This window comes from Trachypithecus francoisi, unplaced genomic scaffold (genome assembly GCF_009764315.1).
Source record: "Trachypithecus francoisi isolate TF-2019V2 unplaced genomic scaffold, Tfra_2.0 Lachesis_group3, whole genome shotgun sequence".
Classification (NCBI taxonomy): Eukaryota; Metazoa; Chordata; class Mammalia; order Primates; family Cercopithecidae; genus Trachypithecus; species Trachypithecus francoisi.
The window spans coordinates 125,259,022-125,283,166 of record NW_022681468.1 but is presented as its reverse complement, the minus strand read 5'-3'; the positions used below and the strand labels follow the sequence as shown (position 1 = coordinate 125,283,166).

Below are 24,145 nucleotides of genomic sequence, written 5' to 3'. Positions count from 1 at the left end.
TTAATGTACATGAATAAGTGGCACTGCTATACAACTAATAATGATCAAGCTGAGAATCAAATCAAGAATTCAATCTCTTTTACAACAGGTACAAAAAAATTTTTTTTTAAATGAAATACCTAGGAATATATATAACCAAGGAGGTGAAAGATCTCTACAAGGAGAACTACCAAACATTGCTGAAACAAATCATAGATAACACAAACAAATGGAAATACATCCCATATTCATGGATTGGAAGAATCAATATTGTGAAAATGACCATACTGTCAAAGCAAGCTACAGATTCAGTGCAATTACTACCAAAATATCAACATTGTTTTTCACAGAATTCGAAAACACAATCCTAAAATTCATATGCAACCAAAAAAAGAGCCTAAATAGCCAAAGCAATCCTAAGTAAAAAGAACAAAGCTGGAGGCAATCACATTACCTGACTTCAAATTGTATTACAAGGCTACAGTAACCCAAATAGTATGGTGCTGGTATGAAAATAGATAAACAGACCAATGGACCAACCAATCCTCAGCAAGGCATACAAAAAACAAAATGGGAAAAGGACATGCTATTCAATATATGGTGCTGGGAAAACTGGAGAGCCACATGTAAAAGACGAAACTGGATCCCTGTCTCTCACCACATATAAAAATCAACTCAAGATGGATTAAAGACTTCAGTCTAACACCTGAAACCATGACAATTCTAGAAGAGGTCAGGCGCGGTGGCTCACGCTTGTGAGCACTTTGGGAGGCCAAGGCGGGTGGATCATGAGGTCAAGAGATAGAGACCATCCTGGCCAACATGGTGAAACCCCGTCTCCATAAAAATACAAAAATTAGCTGGGTGTGGTGATGCATGCTTGTAGTCCCAGCTACTCGGGAGGCTGAGGGAGGAGAATCGCTTGAACCTGGAAGGCAGAGGTTGCAGTGAGTCGAGATTGCACCACTGCACTCCAGTCTGGTGACAGAGCAAGACTCCGTTTCAAAAAAAAAAAAAAATTCTAGAAGAATTTTGGACACTGGCCTAGACAAGGAATTTATAACTGAGACCCCAAAAGCAAATGCAACGAAAACAAAAATAAATGAAACCTAAACGAAAAAGCTTCTACAGAGCGAAAGAAATAATCATCAGAGTAAACAGACAACCCACAGAATGGAAGAAAATAGTTGCAAACTGCATCCAACGAAGGACTAATACCCAGAATCTACAAGGAACTCAAACATATCAGCAAGGGGAAAAAAATCCCATCAAAGAGTGGGCAAACCTGCAATCCCAGCAAAGGCCGAGGCGGGCGGATCATGAGGTCAGGTGATCGAGACCATCCTGGCTAACATGGTGAAACCCCGTCTCTACTAAAAAAAATTAGCCGGGCATGGTGGTGGGCGCCTGTAGTCCCAGCTACTCGGGAGGCTGAGGCAGGAGAATGGCGTGAACCCGGGAGGCAGAGCTTGCAGTGAGCCAAGATGACGCCACTGCACTCCAGCCTGGGCAACAGAGCGAGACTCCATCTCAAAAAAAAAGGGGGGCAAATGACATGAATAGATACTTCTCAAAAGAAGATACACAAATGGCCACCAAAATATGAAAAAATGCTCAACATCACTAGTCATCAGAAAAATGCAAATTACAACCATGAGACACCACCTTATCCCAATCAGAACGGCTATTAAAAAAAAAAAAAGACATTGGCACACATACGGTGAAAGGGAAAACTTATACACTGCTGGTGGGAATGTAAATTAGTACCTCTATGGAAAATACCATGAAGATTTCCCAAAGAACAAAAAGTAGGCAGGGCACCGTGGCTCATGGCTGTAATCCTAACATTTTGGGAAGCCAAGGCAGGTGGATCACTTGAGCTCTGGATTTCGAGACCAGCCCTGGCAACATAGTAAGCCATCATCTCTACAAAAAAATACAAAAATTAGCTGGGTGTGGTGGTGTGTGCCTGTAATCCCAGCTACTCAAGAGGCTGAGGTGGGAGGCTGGCTTGAGCCCAGGAGGTGGAGGTTGCAGTGAGCCAAGGTCATGTCACTGCACTCCAGCCTGGGCGACAGAGCCAGAGCCAGACCCTGTCTCAAAAACACACACACACACACACACACACACACTCACACACAACAAAAAACTAAAATAGATCTACCACTTGATTCAGCAGTCTCACTAGTAGGTACCTACCCACCAAAAAAGAAGTCATTATATCAAAAAGACACCTGCACACATGATTATCACAGCACAACTCACAACTGCAAAAATATGGAACCAACCTAAGTGCCCATCAACCCATGAGTGGATAAAGAAAATGTGATATATATACACCAAAGACTACTACTCAGCCTTTTTTTTAAAACTAAAATAATGTCTTTTTCAGCAGCTCGGATGAAGCTGGAGCCCACTATTCTAAAATACCCGTAATGTTCTCACTTACAAGAAGGAGCTAAGCTATGAGTATGCAAAGGCATATAGAGTGGTATAACAGACACTTGAGACTCAGAAGAAGGGAAGGTAGGAGGGGTGGTGAGGGTTAAAAAAAAACCCTACATATTGAGTACAATGTACACTACTCAGGTGGCAGGTGCGCTAAAATCTCAGAGTTCACCAGTATACAATTCATCCATGTAACCAAAAATCACTTTTACCCCAAAAGCTATTGAAATTTTAAAAAATAAACATATAAAAATTATCAACTTATAAACACATCAACTTAAACACATTAATACCAATTGTTCTGATAAATACAATTTATACTAATTTACAGGCATTGAAAATTTTAGTATAAAAAGTATTATATGGCTAGAAAATTCATCTTTGTTTTCATAAGTTATGTACTCAGCTTTAAACATGAGCTAAAATTACTTGGGAGGGAAGGAATAAAGAAACCCTAACATTGTACGTCTCAGGAGTAAAACAAAAGAATACTATTTTCTAAGAGCATTTCATCCAGAGAGCTTGAAAGAGGTGCTTTTAATTAAAAACTATCTTGAGCCTATATAGGTCTCTGCATGTGAGATGGGTCTCCTGAATACAGCAGACTGATGGGTCTTGACTCTTTATCCAGTTTGCCAGTCTGTGTCTTTTTTTTTTTTTTTTTTTTGAGGCGGAGTCTCGCTCTGTCGCCGGGACTGGAGTGCAGTGGCCGGATCTCAGCTCACTGCAAGCTCCGCCTCCCGGGTTTACGCCATTCTCCTGCCTCAGCCTCCCGAGTAGCTGGGACTACAGGCGCCCGCCACCTCACCCGCCTAGTTTTTGTGTTTTTAGTAGAGACGGGGTTTCACCGTGTTAGCCAGGATGGTCTCAATCTCCTGACCTCGTGATCCGCCCGTCTCGGCCTCCCAAAGTGCTGGGATTACAGGCTTGAGCCACCGCGCCCGGCCAGTCTGTGTCTTTTAATTGGAGCATTTAGTCCATTTACATTTAAGGTTAATATTGTTATGTGTGAACTTGATCCTGCCATTATGTATTAACTGGTTATTTTGCTCGTTAGTTGATGCAGTTTCTTCCTAGCTTCGATGGTCTTTACATTATGGAAAACAGTACAGCGATTCCTCAAGGATCTAGAACTAGATGTACCATACGACCCAGCCATCCCATTACTGGGTATATACCCAAAGGATCATAAATCATGCTGCTATAAAGACACATGCATACGTATGTTTATTGCGGCACTATTCACAATAGCAAAGACTTGGAATCAACCCAAATGTCCATCAGTGACAGACTGGATTAAGAAAATGTGGCACATATACACCATGGAATACTACGCAGCCATAAAAAAGGATGAGTTTGTGTCCTTTGTAGGGACTTGGATGCAGCTGGAAACCATTATTCTTAGCAAACTATCACAAGAACAGAAAACCAAACACCGCATGTTCTCACTCATAGGTTGGAACTGAACAATGAGATCACTTGGACTCGGGAAGGGGAACATCACACACCGGGGCCTATCATGGGGAAGGGGGAGGGGGGAGGGATTGCATTGGGAGTTATACCTGATGTAAATGACAAGTTGATGGGTGCTGACGAGTTGATGGGTGCAGCACACCAACATGGCACACGTATATATATGTAACAAACCTGCACGTTATGCACATGTACCCTAGAACTTAAAGTATAATAATAATAAAAAAAATAGATTTAGGAGAACTGACAAAAAAAAAAAAAAAAAAGAAAAGAAAACTATTGCAATGAAGCCAGCAAAGCTACTAAGACCTTTTCTTTTTTTTGAGATGGAGTCTCGCTCTGTCACCCAGGCTGGAGTGCAGTGGTGCAATTTCGACTCACTGCAACCTCTGCCTCCCAGGTTCAAGCGATCCTCCCACCTCAGCCTCCCCAGTAGCTAGGATTACAGGCATGCACTGACCACCACGCCCAGCTAATTTTTTTGCATTTCAGTAGAGATGGTGTTTCACCATGTTGGCCAGACTGGTCCTTGAACTCCTGACCTCAAGTGTTATGCCTGCCTCAGCCTGCCGAAGTGCTGGGATTATAGGAGTGAGCCACTGTGCCCAGCCTAAAGTCTTTTATCTCAGTAGTCCCCAACCTTTTTGGCACATGGACCAGTTTTACAGAAGACAATTTTTCCACAAACTGGGGATGGAGGGGCGGGGGGAATGGTTTAGGGATGATTCAAGCACACTACATTTATTATGCACTGCATTTCCATTATTATTACATTGTAATATACAATGAAATAATTATACAACTCACCATAACGTAGAATCAGTGGGAGCCCTGAGCTTGTTTTCCTGCAACTGGATGGTCCCTTCTGCAGGTGATGGGAGACTCTGGCCAATCATCAGGCATTAGATTCTCATAAGGAGCGCACAACCTAGATCCTTCTCATGTGCAGTTCACAATAGGATTCACGCTCCTACGAGAATCTAATGTTGCCACTGATCTGACAGGAGGTGGAGCTCAGGCAGTAATGCAAGTGATGGGGAGTGGCTTTAAACACAGATGAAGCTTTACTCGCTCACCTGCCACTCACCTCCTGCTGTGCAGCCCGGTTCCTAATGGGCCATGGACCACTACTGGTCTGTGGCCCAGAGCTTCAGGACCCCTGTTTTATTTAATAGATGACAGCAGTTAAACTTACCTTCACCAAAAAGTATACTTCTGTAACTACCTAATTTAGGGTAAGCCTAGAAACCACAATATTATTTCCATTTTTGCTTTTCCTAATAACTCCAGAAGAGGTACTACAAAGATTCAGATTACTGAATTATTTTAGAAGTACTGCTCAGTTAACATAGTCTACAAAGAAAATGAGAATCTGTTGCAAATCTGTCATTTCAGAACACATCCTGTGTGAGAAGGGCAGCCTAATACATGCTTTTAGGAAAAACATATTTCAATACCTGATAAAGAGTTTTATCTACCTCACTAAAAATTTTTCTAAGCAAAGCTAGGCTAAAACAATAAAAAAAAAAAAAAAAACTTATCTGAGAGATGGCTTTTCTTCCCCACTCAAGGAAAATAAATAATAAAACAATCAAGATTAAACCAGTATTAAGGAGCCAGACACTTCTTACCGGCATAAAAATAAAGTGTCACAAAGGTCCTGATCCTCATGTTTCTTTGAATTATTATACTTTTCCTTAAAAAATAAGGGCTTTGATAACTGCACTTTGGTAACACAGGCAGTTACCATGACTGCCTACAGAACACGAAAAGGCAGCCTTGATGACTGTCCCAAGAAATTACTGACTTGATTTTTCCATTAACTGCCTCATCACAATCTACCTCCTAAAGAATCAGTATGTTTCTGAGTTGGGAGTGGTGACTCACACCTGCAATCCCAGCACTTTGGGAGGCTGAGGCAGGTGGATCACCTGAGGTCAGGAGTTTGAGACCAGCCTGGCCAACACAGTGAAACCCCGTCTCTACTAAAATACAAAAAAGTAGCTGGACATGGTGGTGGGTGCTTGCAATCCCGGCTACTAGGGAGGCTGAGCCAGGAGAATCGCTTGAACCCGAGAGGTGGAGGTTGCAAGGAGCCAAGATCACGCCATTGCACTCCTGCCTGGGCAACAAGAGCGAAACTCTGTCTCAAAAAAAAAAAAAAAAAGAATATACCAGTATGTTTCTCTCATGAATATTTACTTTGTGACTGACGATTTGAATTTTAAGCTTTAATAACCAACTTTAAAAATTATTATTCTTTTAAAAAACCCTATCACAAAGCTTAGTGGAATCCTTCTAATGTTGATGGAAACAATTAGAATTTCAACCTTTTCTGTTGATCAAGAAAATACTAGACTGTCACTGGATTAAGAAAATGTGGCATATATACACCATGGAATACTATGCAGCCATAAAAAATGATGAGTTCGTGTTCTTTGTAGGGACATGGATGCAGCTGGAAACCATCATTCTCAGCAAACTATCGCAAGAACAGAAAACCAAACACCGCATGTTCTCACTCATAGGTGGGAACTGAACAACGAAATCACTTGGACACGGGAAGGGGAACATCACACACCGGGGCCTATTGTGGGGAGGGGGGAGGGAGGAGGGACGTCATTGGGAGTTATATCTGATGTAAATGACGAGTTGATGGGTGCTAATGAGTTGATGGGTGCAGCACACCAACATGGCACATGTATACATATGTAACAAACCTGCACGTTGTGCACATGTACCCTAGAACTTAAAGTATAATAAAAAAAAAAAAAAAGAAAATACTAGACTGTTATACAAACTACATCTTCACTTGAGTTCCTCCAAGGTTGACTCAACAAATTCTTGCTGTTGTTCCTGTCTTGTCCTAGTTATTTCATTTCAAAATTGTAAGAATAAGGAGAAAATAAAATTTACCTGCAACATGCCAATGATCTTTTTCAATGTAAGCACAAATATTTCCTGTTTGTCACTATACCCCCAGTACCTACACCAGTCCTAACACATAGCATTAACAGTTGCTCAATAAATTTATGGAGCATGAACGAATAATATTAATGTTAACTCATATATCCATCTATCCATTTATGTGGCTATTTTATACCTGTCTGCCTACCAAACCATTCTGCGGAACTCTATGGGACTAGGGACTGCTCTCTGACTTATGTACCTAAACCGTTCAAAGCACTGTGCCCAAAACAGAGTAAACAAATGTAAAATTGAATTGACTGTTTTCAAGTAACTGACATTTACTTGACAAATTATCTTGATTAACTAGATTAAATCTCTCTCATTTCACTCCTTATTCTATTCACAAGAAAATTACCAAACAAAACCACAATATCCTCAAAGTGTATAAGCCACACTCAACATACTTCCTTTCTTCTTTTCTTTCTCATTTGTTTCAAAGACCAGGAATTCTACTGAAGTCAGCATAAATGCTACCTGCACTCAATACTTACCTTTGTCACTGAACATGATTAACTGCTTAATTGATAAATTTAAAAAATAATTTTGGCAGGTCCTGTGGTATGTGCCTATAACCCTGGCTACTCAAGAGACTGAGGTGGGAGGATCACTCTGAGTCCAGGAGTTCATGACCAGCCTGGGCAACTTAGCAAGACTCCATCTCAAACAAAAAAACAACAATAATAATAATTTTTGATGTGAAATGTAAGAGGTTCAAAATAGCTGACATAGATATAACAAATTAGAAAACATCTATAACCAAGGAAAATATAACTTTTATTAGAGAGGAAGTTTACAGGTTAGTAACAGTTCTATGGAAAACTCAGTTTTAGTCATAATCCTATGGAAAAATCATCTACTCAAGTAATATAAAAATTTTAACTAGTGAGATTTACATTACAGAAAATTCTTCACATAAACATATTTAATAAATATTCACATATCTTTTTAACATATATTTGCTTTTTTCTGATTACAGAAACATATGCTTGTTATTTTGAAAAAAGCAGAACTCGGTCGGGCACAGTGGCTCACACCTGTAATCCCAGCACTTTGGGAGGCCAAGATGGGCAGATCACCTGAGGTCAGGAGTTCAAGACCAGCCTGGCCAACATGGTGAAACCCCATCTCTACTAAAAATACAAAAATTAGCTGGGCGTGGTGGCGGGCACCTGTAATCCCAGCTACTTATGAGGCTGAGGCAGAAGAATCGCTTGAACCTGGGAGATGGAGGTTGCAGTGAGCCAAGATCTTGCCACTGCACACCAGCCTGGGCGACAGAACAAGACTCCGTCTCAAACAAAACAATACAAAACAAAAAGCAAGCGGAACTCATAGAAACATACGGCAAAAAAACGAAAGTGAAACTTTATCACCATAAAAGACTTCTAATAAGTTTTTCCAGTAATATACTAACATTTTTCTTTGTCTGTTTTAAGAGACAAAATCTTGCTCTGTCACCCAGGCTGAAATGCAGTCATACCATGAGAGCTCATTGCAGTCTCGAACTCCTGGGTTCAAGCTATTCTACCACTTCAGCCTCCCGAACAGCTAGGACTACAGGTACCACCATGCCTATTTTATTTTTTGTAGAATGGGTCTCATTATGTTGCCTAGGCTGGTCTCAAACTCCTAACCTCAAGTGATCCTCCCACCTCAGCTTCCCAAAGCTCTGGGATTACAGATGTGAACCTACCCGGTTTTGTTTTTTACTGTGATAAAATATATATAACATAATATTTATAACTTAACCTTTTGTAAATGTACAATTTGTGGCATTAAACACATTCACAATACTGTGTAACAGTCTCCAGTATCTATACCCAAAATATTTTTATTACCCTCAACATTAATTCTGAACCCATTAAACAAAAGCTCCGCTTTTCTCTGCCCCATCAGCCCCTGATAACCTCTGTTCTACTTTGTCTTTGAATTTGTCTATCCTAGGTAGCTCATAAGTGAAATCATGCAATATTTGTCCTGTGTCTGACTTATTACACTAAGCATGTTTCCAAAGTCCACCCATGTCATAGCATGTGTCAGAATTTCCTTCCTTTGTATGTACATATTGTTTATCCACTCATCTGTCAACAGGCACTTGGTTGGCTATCATGGATGCTGCTATAAAGGTATTGTACAAGTATCTGTTTAAAACCCTGTTTTTGATTCTTTTAGATATATGCCTAAGAGAGGACTGCTGGGTCTATATGGTAGTCCTATGTGTAACCTTTTGACAAACTGCCAAGCTGTTTTCCACAATGGCTGCGGCATTTTATATTCCCACCAGCAATAAATAGAGTTTCAATTTCTCCACATCTTCACCACTTTTTTACTTTCTGTGTGTGTGTGTGTGTGTGTGTGTGTGTATTTTAATAGCTATCTTAATGAATGTGAAGTGATATTTAGTATGATAGCAAGATGAGGACTTTTACAGATGTGCAAGAACCATTTTCTAAGTAAGCATAGGCATGGGACATCTAACAACTTGATGGTTAAAAACACTTCCAGCCAGGTGTGGTGGCTTACGCCTGTAATCCCAGCACTTTGGGTGGCGGAGGCGGGTGGATCACCTGAGGTCGGGAGTTCAAGATCAGCCTGACCAACATGGTAAAACCCCATCTCTACTAAAAACACAAAATTAGCCAGGCATGGTGATGTATGCCTGTAATCACAGCTACTTGGGAGGCTGAGGCAGGAGAATGACTTGAACCTGGGAGGTGGAGGTAGCAGTGAGCCAAGATCACACCAGTGCACTCTAGCCTGGGCAACAAGAGAGAAACTCCATCTCAAAAAAAAAATACTTCCAAGAAAAGGGGAGAGTTAAAGTGTGGGATTCTGAGGGGAAAAAGTTAAGGAGGAGAGAAAAGGGGCTGTAGGAAAAGAACTAGCCGTTACAAGGGGTACAGTCAAGAGAATGTAATCTCTAGTACAGTGATTCTCAAAGCATTGTCTCTAGGTCACCAGCATGAACAACATCTGCAAATTTGCTGAAAACGGAAATTTGGGGGCCCTACCCCAGATGAGTTGAATCAGAAATTCAGGGGGTGAGGCCCAGAAATCTGTGTTTTTTTGTTTTTCATTATTGTTGTTGTTTTGAGGTCGAGTCTCACTCTCTCACCCAGGCTGGAGTATAGTGGCACGATCTCAGCTCACTGCAGCCTCCGCCTCCCAGGTTCAAGCCATTCTCCTGCCCAACAACTCCCAAGTAGTTGGGATTATAGGCACCCACCACCATGCCCGGCTAATTTCTGTATTTTTAGTAGAGACAGCGATTCACCATGTTGGCCAGGCTGGTCTCAAACTCCTGACATCAGGTGATCCACCCCCCTCGGCCTCCCAAAGTGCTGGGATTATAGACATGAGCCACAGCGCCCAGCTAGCAATTTATGTTTTAACAAACCCTCCAGAAAATTCCAATACATGCTAACATTTTAGAACCACTAGTCTCTAATGAGGGAACTGTAATTATGTAATTAAGGTTAAAACAAAAGAAATAGGAGGAGCAGTAGTGCTCACTGACAACAGTCAGAGGACAAATTGCACAAGGCCTTGAATGCTAATATTAAATCAGGAGGAGTGACTGACAGTTCTCAATTTCTGAAGCTCTTTTCCTCTATTATTAATACCATTGCCCTCAACTAAAGAATGGTCTTTTCAAACTCTCACAGAATATTTATGAAACTTGACTATATGCTATGCCCAAGAACCACTAAGTTGCATCCATAAATTTTGATGTTTTTTTTAAATTAACATTCAATATTACATGTTGGTAAACCTCTATCATTATTTCTTTTGTAACCTCAAGAGTCATTTAGATGTGTTCTTTTAAATTTCCAAACATTTTTAAAGGTGATCTTTTAAAAAAAACTGAGTCCTGGCCAGGCACAGTGGCTCAAGCCTATAATCCCAGCACTTTGGGAGGTCGAGATGGGCGGATCACGAGGTCAGGAGATTGAGACCATCCTGGCTAACACGGTGAAACCCCGTCTCTACTAAAAAAATACAAAAAAACTAGCCAGGCGAGGTGGCGGGTGCCTGTAGTCCCAGCTACTCGGGAGGCTGGGGCAAGAGAATGGTGTAAACCCGGGAGGCGGAGCTTGCAGTGAGCTGAGATCCGGCCACTGCAATCTAGCCTGGGTGACAAAGCAAGACTCTGTCTCAAAAAAAAAACAAAAAACAAAAAACAAAACTGAGTCTTAATTTAGCTTGCACTGTCAGCGAAGGTTTGGTCTATACAATACATATTCTTTTAATTTGTTGAGATTTTCAGGTCTACTTTTAAGGTTGCTACCTCTTGCATTATCAGAAATTTTGGATTCCACAAAGTAACTATATCTGCAAATAGTAGTAACTGTATGAAACTAATTCTTTTTTTTTTTTTTTTTTTTTTTTTTTTGAGACGGAGTCTCGCTCTGTCGCCCGGGCTGGAGAAAGGTAAACTGGCAAACATTCCAAATAAGTAAAAAAAACAAAAATTACCTGCTGTTAGCTGCTGAACCAGATTGCCAGGATCACTAGATGAAAATACTCTGACTGGAAAATAGCCCCTCTATTGAAACCTAGTGAACAAGTAAAAAGATCATGTTTGAGAGAAGTAGGAAGCTATTGCCTCCCCCACGGCTTCAATGTGGGAAAAGTACCGCTAACTCTGTATTCAATACCAGCTGACAAAAATGAGACTTGAGTATCAGTTTCATTTTAAAATATTAAAAGCACTGAGTGAAAACGTGTTTCTTCTTTAAAGCCAAAAAAGGCACAATGAAAAAGGAAATAACTGGTTGGTCCACCACAACAAAGCCCACTGTAAAAAAATAATAATAATAAAGCCCAAAACTCATATTTCAGCATTGCTTTGTGAAGCATTAATTAAAACCAACTCTCCTCTAGTAGCCTGCTCAGAAGCCAAAAATACAGAGACAAAAACACCTAACACACCCACAGGATTCCCATGAGCCTGGGCCAATTTCAATGATAAAGACAATGTAGTGAAACTCACATAATTTTGTAATTTGGCTGCATAAAAGTCCACGTCTGAATCAATGCTTTATAATTCTAGAATAGGAAAAATGCTGTTACTCAAGAGATAACTGGGTTTCACTTACCCCTTTTTCTTTTATACCCTTGATAATAATAATAAACAATTTTATGCCAGGCGCAGTGGCTCACTTCTGTAATCCCAACACACTAGAAGGCTGAGGCAGGCGGATCACCTGAGGTCAGGAGTTCGAGACTAGCGTGGCCAACATGGCAAAACTCTGTTTCTACTAAAAATACAAAAATTAGCCAGGGATGATGGTATGCACCTGTAATCTCAGCTACTCAGGGGGCTGAGATACAAGAATCATTTGGAACCAGGAGATGGAGGTTGCAGTTTGTAGTAAGCCAAAATTGTGCCACCGCATTCTAACCTGGGCGACAAAGTAAGATTACTCTATCTCAAAAAATAATAATAAAATAAATAAATAATTTTAATCACCAACAACATAAAATCTCCACTTTTAAAGATGAAAGGATAATGTCTCATATATAAAATGGCTAGGATACATGGGACATAATCAAAATAGAAAATGCAAAGCTCCCTTTTAACAACTATTACCGAGATTTAAAGTATTAGCATATTGATAGCATACTGATTTTCAGACAAATCTTGTTTTCTCTTCCCCAACATCTACTCTTCTATAATTAGCTTTCTTTTTGAGACAGAGTCTCATTCTCATCACCCAGGCTGGAGTGCAGTGGCATGAACCCAGTTCACTGCAACCTCCGCCTCCTGGGCTCAAGTGATCCTCCCACCTCAGCCCCGACTGGCTGGGACTCCAGTGGCATGCCACAATGCCTCGTTAATTTTTATATTTTTATATTTTTTGTAGAGGGTTTCATCATGCTGCCCACACTGGTCTCAAACTCCTGGGCTCAACTGATCTGCCCACCTCAACCTCCCAAAGTGCTGGGATTACACACATGCACCAGGCTATAATTCGCTTTTGTCTTGTCCCACCTTCTAAACTGCTCATGCCTTTACCAATCACAATTCATATAACGAAATACTTTCTAAAACTATATATGTAGGTTAGGCACAGTGGCTCACATCTGTAACACTAGTACTTTGGGAGGCTGAAGTGGGAGGATCACTCGAGGTCAGGAGTTTGAGATCAGCCTGGCCAACACGGTGAAACCCCGTCTCTACTAAAAATACAAAAAGTAGCCAGGCGTGGTAGCAGGTGCCTGTAATTCCAGCTACTCAGGAAGCTGAGGCAGGAGAATTGCTTGAACCTGGGAGGCAGAGGTTGTAGTGAGCTGGGATCATGGTATTGCACTCCAGCCCGGGCGACAGAGTAACAATCTGCCTCAAAAAAAAAAAAACTATATATATATATACACACACACACACACACACACACGTAAGCACACATATATGTACACATATATACGTAGACATGCATGCCAAACTTTATCTGTGCATAAATATCTTTAAGTATACCAATCCCTCATTAGTCTAATCATTACAAAATTATGTCTTAAATCAATGAATGTACTAGAAGATTGAAGTTTTTTTTTTTGACTTTTGTTTGTTTGTTTTGTTTTTTGAGACAGGGTCTCACCTTTCACCCAGGCTGGAGTACAGTGGCATGATCTCAGCTCACTGTAACCTCCGTTTCCTGAGCCCAAGCAACCCATCTCAGCCTCCTGAGTAGCTGGGACTACAGGTGTGTGCCACCACACCTGGCTAATTTTTGTATTTTGGGTAGAGACAGGGTTTTGCCATGTTGCGCAGCCTGTGTGGCTGAGCTCAAGTGATTCGTCCACCTCAGCCTCCCGAAGTGTTGTGACTACAACGCATAAGTCTGTAAACCCTAAAACTAAGTTTAAGATATAGTACACTTTATACTTAATGAGAGCCACCATGAAAATAATTTAACCCACAGTCCAAGCCAATTCGATCAAATAAGAAAAAGAAATGAGATAAACAAATACTGGAAAGGAAGAGATAAGAATTTTAGGTCGTTTTGGCCGGGCGCGGTGGCTCATGCCTGTAATCCCAGCACTTTGGGAGGCCGAGGCAGGTGGATAACGAGGTCAGGAGATTGAGATCATCCTGGCTAACACGGTGAAACTCCGTCTCTACAAAAAATACAAAAAAAAAAAAAAAAATACAGGCGTGGTAGTGGGCGCCTGTAGTCCCAGCTACTCGGGAGGCTGAGGCAGGAGAATGGCGTGAACCCAGGAGGCAGAGTTTGCAGTAAGCCAAGATCGTGCCACTGCACTCCAGCCTGGGTGACAGAGCAAGACTCCATTTCAAAAAAAAAAAAAAGAATTTTAGGTCATTTTCCTCACACATGAACTCTTAGGCAGTCAAACATATGATATGTAAACTTAACTTTTTTGGATAAGGGATGAAAACCACTGTCTTGTTCTATTTAAAAAGAAAAAAAAATGATATCCTTTTGCCTTAATGAAGTGTATAAGGCCAATGCTACTACACTAAATGCTACTATACTAAAATCCTCTGCTACTGAGTTTTTTGTTTTATCTTATTTTTCAGACAGCGTCTCACTCTGTCGCCCAAACTGGAGTGCATGAGTGTGATCTTGGCTCAATGCAACCTCCGCCTCCCAGGTTCAAGTGATTTTTGTGCCTCAGCCTCCCGAGTGTCTGACATTACAGGCGTGTGCCACTATGCCTGGCTAGTTTTTATATTTTTAGTAGAGACAGGGTTTCACCATATTGGCCAGGCTGGTCTCGACCTCCTGGCCTCAAGCAATCCGCCTGCATCAGCCTCCAAAAGTGCTGAGATTACGGACGTGCCGACTGCTACTGAATTTTAAGATGATACTTTTCCCCTTTCCTTTGTATCAAAAGTCACCTTTTGCTGTTGTTATGTTTGGTTCTAGTACACCTTCCTTTCCTGTTTTGTATTCTTTCTCCTTTAACTTACTATATGCTATAACCAAATCTATCGGTAAAGTTTTGTAAAGGTCAGGTGACAATGCTCCTGGAAGTTTCAGAAGTACACCCTCGAGGCAAAGAACAGTGGCTCACACCTGCAATCTTGGCACTTTGGTAGGCTGAGGCAGGAGGATCCTTGTGGCCAAGAGTTTGAGACCAGCCTGGTCTTCATAGTGATACCCTATCTCTACAACAAATTTAAACATTAATCAGGTGTGGGCCAGGCTCAATGGCTCATGCCCATAATCCCACCACCTTGGGAGCCCGAGGTGGGCAGATCACCAGAGGTAAGGAGTTTGAAACCAGTCTGGCCAACATGGTGAAACCCCGTCTCTACTAAAAATACAAAAATTAGCCAGGTGTGGTGGCACGTGCCTGTAGTCCCAGTTACTAGGGAGACTGAGCCAGAAGAATCGCTAGAACCCGGGAGGCAGAAGTTGAAAGAGAGCCAAGATTGTGCCATGCACTCCAGCCTGAGCCACAAGAGTGAGACACTGTCTCAAAAAAAAAAAAAATTAGTCAGGTGTGGTGGTGCACACCTGTAGTCCTAGTTACTTGGGAGGCTGAGGCAAGAGGATCACTGGAGCCCAAGAGGTCAAGGTGTGGTGGCACCAGCCTGTAATCCCAGCTACTCAAGAGGCTGAGGCAGGAGAATCATTTGAACCTGGGAGGCAGAGGTTGCAGTGAGCTGAGAACATACCACTGCACTCCAGTCTGGGCAACAGAGCAAGACTCTGTCTCAAACAATCAAACAAAATAAAATAAAATATATGAAGTACACACCAAAGACGGAACACAAAAAGGCCGGGTGTAGTGACTCATGCCTGTAATCCCAGTACTTTGGGAGGCTGAGGCGGGTGGATCACCAGAGGTCAGGAGTTCAAGACCAGTCTGGCCAACATGGTGAAACCCTGTCTCAACTAAAAATACAAAAATTAGCCAGGCCTGGTGGCAGGTGCCTGTAATCCCAGCTACTTGGGGGGGCCAAGGCAGGAGATTCGCTTGAACCCAGGAGGCATAGTTTGCAGTGAGCCGAGATCACGCCATCACACTCCAGCCTGGGGCACAAGAGAGAGATTTCGTCTCAAAAAAAAAAAAAAGATGTGACGCAGAGAGAAGATGTTTTTCATCTATAAAATTGGCAAATGTGACAGGGAGGGAGGAAAGAAAACAAAATAAAATTTGCAAATGTGACAGAAAATCATGACACTGAATGTTGCCAGAATCCATAGAAATACACTCACTCTCATGCCTTGCTGAGGGGACCATACCTCTTTGGAAGACTATCTGGCAAAATGCTCATTGACTGAACCCCAAGGAATAAATAATAATGTTCACCTAGTAAGTCTAAGGAAATGAGTTTCCCAAGGAAATAATCAAAAATTAACATAAAAGATAATGCTTGTATCAGGAATTTATAAGAGCAAAAATCTGAAAATAACCTAAAAACCAACAATTGAGTTGTAACTAAATAATTTATGTGTAATATACCATTAAATAACTATCCAATGTAATGGAAAACTCTATAATCCAAATTCCATTGAAAATATTTATACATATAATCACAAGACAAACTGGAAAGAAAATTTCACTGCTCATAATAATTACTCTTTTGGAAGCATTTCACATGGTTTTCTTTTGTTTTTTATCACTTTTATATTTTGTCCAAATTTTTACAATGATCACATATTAAATAATTACATAAACTATTTTTTAAAAAATTAAACCAGGCCGGGCGCGGTGGCTCAGCACTTTGGGAGGCCGAGACGGGCGGATCACGAGGTCAGGAGATCAAGACCATCCTGGCTAACAGGGTGAAACCCCGTCTCTACTAAAAAAAAAAAAAAAATACAAAAAACTAGCCGGGCGAGGTAGCGGGCGCCTGTAGTCCCAGCTACTCGGGAGACTGAGGCAGGAGAATGGCGTAAACCCGGGAGGTGGAGCTTGCAGTGAGCTGAGATCCAGCCACTGCACTCTAGCCTGGGCGGCAGAGCGAGACTCCGTCTCAAAAAAAAAAAAAAAAAAAAAAAAATTAAACCAAATGTCTTGTCTGTATCCTCAAAACAAATGAGGCATTGCTAAGAAAAAGCTTTTTGGTTTTTTTTTTTTTGGTTTTTTTTGAGATGGAGTCTCACTTTGTCACCCAGGCTGGAGTGCAGTGGTGCGATCTCGGCTCACTGCAACCTCTGCCTGCTGGGTTCAAGCTATTCTCCTACCTCAGCCTCCTGAGTAGCTGGGACTACAGGCGTGCACGACCATGCTTGGCTAATTTTTTGTATTTTTAGTAGAGACGGGGTTTCACCACCCTGGCCAGGCAACTCCTGACCTCATGATCCGCCTGCCTTGGCCTCCCAAAGTCCTGGGATTACAGGCATGAGCCATGGCGCCCGGCCAAGGGAAAGATTTTTTAAGCAAGAAAATAATAAATATAATGAAACAGAATTTAAAGGAATACACACCATACTGGTGAATTTCTCAATGGAGGTAAAACTGTAAGCATTTATACTTTGTTACAAATGTATAAAACATTCAAACTTTTTATAAGGAATATTTTACCTCTGTAAGCAGCTCTCAATGGTGAAAACTCTTACTAATAATGTTTAAATGAAAAATGACATTGGCAGGGAAACATCAGCCCAAAGTTTAACAAAAACTGCCACACAAAACACCAAGTAGTTACTGGTTTGAAGTATACATTATGCCAAAGTTAATACTACTTTATCTTTTATGCCTTATTACGATATTGCAATTAAATCACACTAGATTCAGAATATTATAAAACAATCACGTATGCTATAGTTATACATGCTACACTCCTTGAAAAATTAAGTTTCAGCCAGGAGCCATGGCTCACATCTATAATCTCAGCACTTTGGGAGGTCAAGGCGGGCGGATCACGAGGATCAGGAGATCAAGACCATCTCGGCTAACACCGTGAAACCCCGTCTCTACTAAAAATACAAAAACAAAATTAGCCAGGCATGGTGGTGGGTGCCTGTAGTCCCAGCCACTGGGGAGGCTGAGGCAGGAGAATGGCGTGAACCCGGGAGGCGGAGCTTGTAGTGAGCCGAGATGACGCCACTGCACTCCAGCCTGGGCGATAAAGCGTGACTCCTTCTCAAAAAAAAAAGAAAGAAAGAAAAATTAAGTTTCATAGTAGCATGCTTCTAGGAGAAGTGTTTTATTATTTTAAAACCAAAACTTCTGTACATATTACTTCTTAACTGAGCATGCCAAAGACTATTCTCAAACTATTCTCAGAGGTTTAAACTCTCCTCTTATCACTCTTGTCAAAGACAAAATTAAATTCTCCTTAGTAACTGGTCATCCTGGAGAATCAAAATAATTTTACTTTTAATGATTAAGTGGAATCAATGTTTAGCACCTTTCAAATAAGAAGTACTTGATGATTCTGAATAAACAACTAAACATCTTAATATATCTTAGTATCAAAAGAAAACCAACACAAGAAACCCATAGGTGAACAGAAAAAAATGCCCCAAATAGAGGAACTAAATGTAAAAACTAAACAAAAGCCTAAAAAAATTCTGAATTCTAAACATAGATAAGACAGTAACCCATGTCAGTATCTCTTAACTTTCTCAACCAGAAACTGGTATGAATATTCAAATATAAGCTATAATGTTTGAAAAAAATGAATTAAAACTTAAAAATCTTAATTTAAAAAAAATCCATCATCCTAACCTGGTCCATGCATAGATAAATCCCAATGGCCCTGAAATCAGTACTGGTAAGTGCGGCAACTTAAAAAGTTTTCAATATGTTTAGTAACTGGGAGTTGGTATGTTTATAACAAGGATGTAACCTTAGTTTAATCATAGCTGAGTGCATAAAGAGGTTCAGTACTGTCCTAACAACAGGATGGTAAATTTTAAGGATGTAGCACAGTCTTGCCTATGAAATGATTAGGTATATACTTCAAGATCAAAAGATAATGATTAATTATATAAAAATATAGTTAAAAAGTGGATGTTCATCATGATGACTTAAAATGCTTTTAATTAAGCAATTTTCAATTTTTGTTTGTTTGTTTGAGACGGACTCTCTCAATGTGCTGTAATGTGCTGTAATGCCAGCACATTGTGAGGCCAAGGAAACACAATTTGTGTTTAATCATTCTCCAACATTCCTATAGTAAATACTCAGCTCCTACTTTAATGATATTAGTCCTTATTTCATTCACTCATTACACACCTTGGTTACCTGTTTCTGAATCACAGAATTTTCATCTTTTATTATCTGACCAAAGCAATATTACTGACAATCTTCATTTGACAACTTAAAGCTAAATTGAAATTGTATCTCCAACTTTCAAAAACTACCACATTGGGTGAAAGTTACTAACATGAAAAATAAAATAATGAAACTGGAAAAGAGCAAGGCTCTTTGGGACTTACTATACCAAAAAACCCCCACACAATTAGAGGAAAACAATGCATCTATGCTTTCATTTCTGGAAATATGGCCAATTACCAAAATACACTGTCAACTAAAAGTTGAAATCTGCGGCTGGGTGTAGTGATTCACACCTATAATCCCAGCACTTTGGGAGGGGGAGGCAGGCAGATCACAAGGTCAGGAGTTTGAGACCTGCCTGACCAGCATGGTGAAATCCCATCTCTACTAAAAATACAAAAATGAGCCGAGCGTGGTGGCATGCGCTTGTAGTCCCAGCTACTCGGGAGGCTGAGGCAGGAGAATTGCTTGAACCCTGGAGGCAGAGGTTGCAGTGAGCTGAGATCATGTCACTGGACTCCAGCCTGGGCAACAGAGCAAGAGTCTGTCTCAAACAAACAAACAAAAATTGAAAATTGCTTAATTAAAAGTAACAATTCAGGTATTTTTCAGCACTACAAGTTTTAGTTGGTTCTTATACCTTCCATTTGTCTCTCCAGTATTTTCATATTTGCTTTAAATTCTTAAACTTACTGCTCGGTGCGGTGGCTCACGCCTGTAATCCCAGCACACTGGGAGGCCAAGGCAGGCAGATCACTTGAGGTCAGGCGTTTGAGATCAGCTTGGCTAATATGGTGAAACCCCATCTCCACAAAAAACACAAAAATTAGCCGGGCATGGTGACACACACCTGTAATCTCAGCTATCTGGGAGGCTGAGGCAAGAGAATTACTTGAACCCAGAAGGCAGAGGTTGTAATGAGCCGAGATTGCGCCACTGCACTCCAACCTCTGCGACAGAGTGAGACTTCATCTCAAAAAAAAAAAATCTTAAACTTACTTTTCTTGTTTTCATCTCCTTGTGTACTAATTCCATCATCTCAACTTTTTTTTTTTTTTGAGACAACGTCTGACTCTATCACCCAGGCTGGAGTGCAGTGGTACAATCTCGGCTCACTGCCATCTCCACCTCCCAGGCTCAAGCCATCCTCCCACCTCAGCCTCATGAGTAGCTGGGAGTACAGGTACATATTACCACACCTGGCTAATTTTTGTATTTTTTCTAGAGACAGGGTTTCACCGTGTTGCCCAGGCTGGTCTCAAACCCAGGCTGAGTTCAAGTGATCCGCCTACCTCGGCATCCCAAAGTGCAGAGATTACTGGCATGAACTACTGCACCAGGCCTAATCTCAACATTTTTACAGCTGTTTCTGTTGACTGATTTTCTTCTAATGAACCAGATTTTTCTGGGTGAAATTTTCCTACTTGTATGTATATCTAGCTATCACAAAATAAAGTACAGCAGAGCCTGCTAGTAGGCCAGAAAAAAGATAGGCAGACACAGAGCCTTCTCAGACACTGGTCATGTTCCACTTCTCTGAAAGACGGGTACACAGTGTTCACTTTTGATCTTAAGACTACATGGAACTCTTTATCTGTATGCTGTAGTTCTTGAAAAATATTGTAAAAATTAGGCTGAATGCTTTGAAAAGATGCAGGCCAGGAGCAGTGGCTCAACCTATAATCCTATCAATTTGAGAAGCCAAGCTGGGAGGGCTTCTTGAGGCCAGAAGTTTGAGGCCAGCCTGGGTAACATAGCACAACCCCATACCCACAAAAAACTTAAAAAATTAGCTGAGCATGGTAGTATGTGCCTGTAGTCATAGCTACTCAGGAGGCTTACGTGGGAGGATAGCCTGAGCATAGGACTTTGAAAATGCAGTCAGCTATGGCACCACTGCATTCCAGCCTGTGCAACACAGTGAGATCCTGTCTCTAAAAATACATAAAAAATAAGATACTAGAAAACTTAATTCAACAACACATTACAAAGATCATAAGCTGGACATGGTAGCTCACGCTTGTAATCCCAACACTTTGGAAGGCTGAGGCGGATGGATTGCTTGAGCTCAGGAGTTCGAGACCAGCCTCAGCAACATGATAAAATCCCATGTCTACAAAAAAAATACATACATACATGTGTGTGTGTGTGTGTGTGTGCGTATATATATATATCCTGGCCAGCTACTCAAGAGGCTGAAGTAGAAGGACTGCTTGAGCCCTGGATGCTGAGGCAATAGCGAGCCAAGATCATGCCACTGTACTCCAGCTTGAGAAACAGAGTGAGAACCTACTTCAAAAAATAAATAGGCCAGGCAGGGTGGCTCACGCCTGTAATCCCAGGACTTTGGGAGGCTGAGGTGGGTGGATCACAAGGTCAGGAGATCGAGACCATCCCAGCCAACATGGTGAAAACCCATCTCTACTAAAATACTTTTAAAAAAATTAGCCAGGCGTGGTGGTGCACGCTTATAGTTCCAGCTACTCAGGAGGCTGAGGCAGGGGAATCACTTGAACCCAGGAGGCAGAGGTTGTAGTGAGCAGAGATCATGCCATTGTACTCCAGCCCGGCAACAGAATGACACTCCATCTCAAAATAAATAAATTAATTAATTAAATTAAAAATTCAAGGAGGATTCAACATATGTAAATCAATAAATGTGATACATTACATGAGCAGAATAAAGGACAGAAACCATATAATCATTTTAACAGATGCTGAAAATGTGTTCGATAAAATTCAGAACATTTCTTCACGATAAAAACTCTCAACAAATTCGGTATAGAAACGAAATACTTCGGCCGGGTACAGTGGCTCATGCCTGTAATGCCGGCACTTTGGGAGGCCAAGTAGGGCAGATCATTTGAGGTCAGGAGTTCAAGATCAGCCTGGCCAACATAGTGAAACCCCATCTCTACCAAAAATACAAGAATTAGCTGAGAATGGTGGTGCATGCCTGTAATCCCAGCTACTTGGGAGGCGAAGGCAGGAGAACTGCTTGAACCTGGGAGGTGGAGGTTGCTGTGAGCAGAGATCACGCCACTGCACTCCAGCCTGGGTGACAGAGCGAGATTCCGTCTCAAAAAAAAAAAAAAAAAAAAGATCAGCCTGGGCAACATGGCAAAACCCTGTCTCTACTAAAAATACAAAAATTAGCCAGATATGGTGGCACACATCTGTAATCCCAGCTACTGGGGAGGCTGAGGCACGAGGCTTGCTTGAGCCTGGGAAGCAGAGGTTGCAGTGAGCCAAGATCAGGCCACTGCACTCTGGCCTGGGTGACAGAGCAAGAATCTGTCTCCCCAACAGCAGAAAAAAAAAAAAAAAAAAAGTAGCATTTCTATACACCATAATAATCTGAAAAAGAAATCAAGAAAACAATCTCAATTAAAAGAGCTACAGAACAAAAAATAAAATACCTAGAAATAAATTTAACCAAAGAAGTGAAAGATCTCTACAAAAACACACTATAAAACACTGATGAAAGAAACCGAAGAGGACACAAAAAATGGAACGATATTATTATCCTCGATTAGAAGACTTAATATTGTTAAATATCTATACTACTCAAAGCAATCTACAGATTCAATGCAATCCATATCAAAATATTTACATTCTTCACAGAAATAGAAAAACAATCCAAAATTCATATGGAACTACAATAGACCTGATAGCTAAAGCAATTATAAGAAAAAAGAACCAAGTCGGTCATGGTGGCTCACGCCTGTGATCCCAACACTTTGGGAGGCCAAGGTGGGTGGATCACCTGAGGTCGGGAGTTCAAGATCAGCCTGACCAAGATGGAGAAACCCTATCGCTACTAAAAATACAAAATTAGCTGGGTGTGGTGGTGCATGTCTGTAATCCCAGCTATTTGGGAGGCTGAGGCAGAAGAATCGCTTGAATCTGGGAGGTGGAGGTTGCGGTGAGCCAAGATCACACTATTGCACTCCAGCCTGGGCAACAAGAGTGAAACCCCGTCTCAAAAAAAGAAAAAAAAAAAAAAGAAGAAACAAAAAAAGAAAAAAGATCAAAGCTGGAGGCATTACCACTACTTGATTTCAAATTATACTACAAAGCTATAGCAATCAAAACAGCATGGTACTGGCATAAAAACCGACACACGGGCTGGGCACAGTGGCTCATGCCTGAATTCCCAGCACTTTGGGAAGCTGAGGTGGGTGGATCACTTGAGTCCAGGAGTTCGAGACCAGAATGGGCAACATGGCAAAATCCTTTGTCTACCAAAAATACAAAACTTGGTCAGTCTCAAACTAAATAAATATGTTAACAAAAAAAATTTTTTTTTAGGCCGGGCGCGGTGGCTCAAGCCTGTAATCCCAGCACTTTGGGAGGCCGAGACGGGCGGATCATGAGGTCAGGAGATCGAGACCATCCTGGCTAATACGGTGAAACCCTGTCTCTACTAAAAAATACAAAAAACTAGCTGGGCGAGGTGGCGGGCGCCTGTAGTCCCAGCTACTCGGGAGGCTGAGGCAGGAGAATGGCGTAAACCCGGGGGGCGGAGCTTGCAGTGAGCTGAGATCTGGCCACTGCACTCCAGCCTGGGCGACAGAGCGAGACTCCATCTCAAAAAAAAAAAAATTTTTTTTTTTTGAGACGAGGTCTCACTCCGTCACCAGGCTGGAGTGCAGTGGCACAATCTCTCTGCCTCCTGGGTTCAAGCGATTCTCCTGCCTCAGCCTCCTGAGTAGCTGGGACTACAGGCACATGTCACGACGTGCACCTAATTTTCATATTTTTATATTTTACATTTTTAGTAGAGATGGGGTTCCACCATGTTGGCCAGGATGGTCTCGATCTCTCGACCTCATGATCCACTCACCTCGGCCTCCTAAAGTGCTGGGATTACAGGTGTGAGCCACGGTGCCCGGCCATATGTAAAAATTTTTAAAAAACAAAAACAGACATATAGACTAATAGAACAAAACAGAGAATCCAGAAATAAATCCACGTATTTAGAGCCAAGTCATTTTTGACAAAGGCACCAAGAAGAACATACGTTCCGGAAAGGATAGTACTTTTAACAAATGATGCCAGGGGTTGGGTGCAG

The 24,145-nt window shown here is 41.3% G+C and overlaps 1 protein-coding gene across 10 annotated transcripts in view; it reads right to left on the bottom strand.

The window, feature by feature from the left end:
* The window catches only part of CSNK1G1 (casein kinase 1 gamma 1), a 224,238-nt gene that overhangs the window by 173,916 nt on the left and 26,177 nt on the right, over nt 1-24,145 (bottom strand). The window contains exon 2 of one of the 10 annotated variants that reach the window (XM_033189794.1): nt 11,347-11,426. The exons of the other annotated variants lie outside the window; for them this stretch is intronic. The gene's annotated coding sequence lies outside the window, so the exon portion shown is untranslated. The remainder of the gene's footprint in view (nt 1-11,346; nt 11,427-24,145) is intronic. 10 annotated transcript variants of the gene reach the window in all.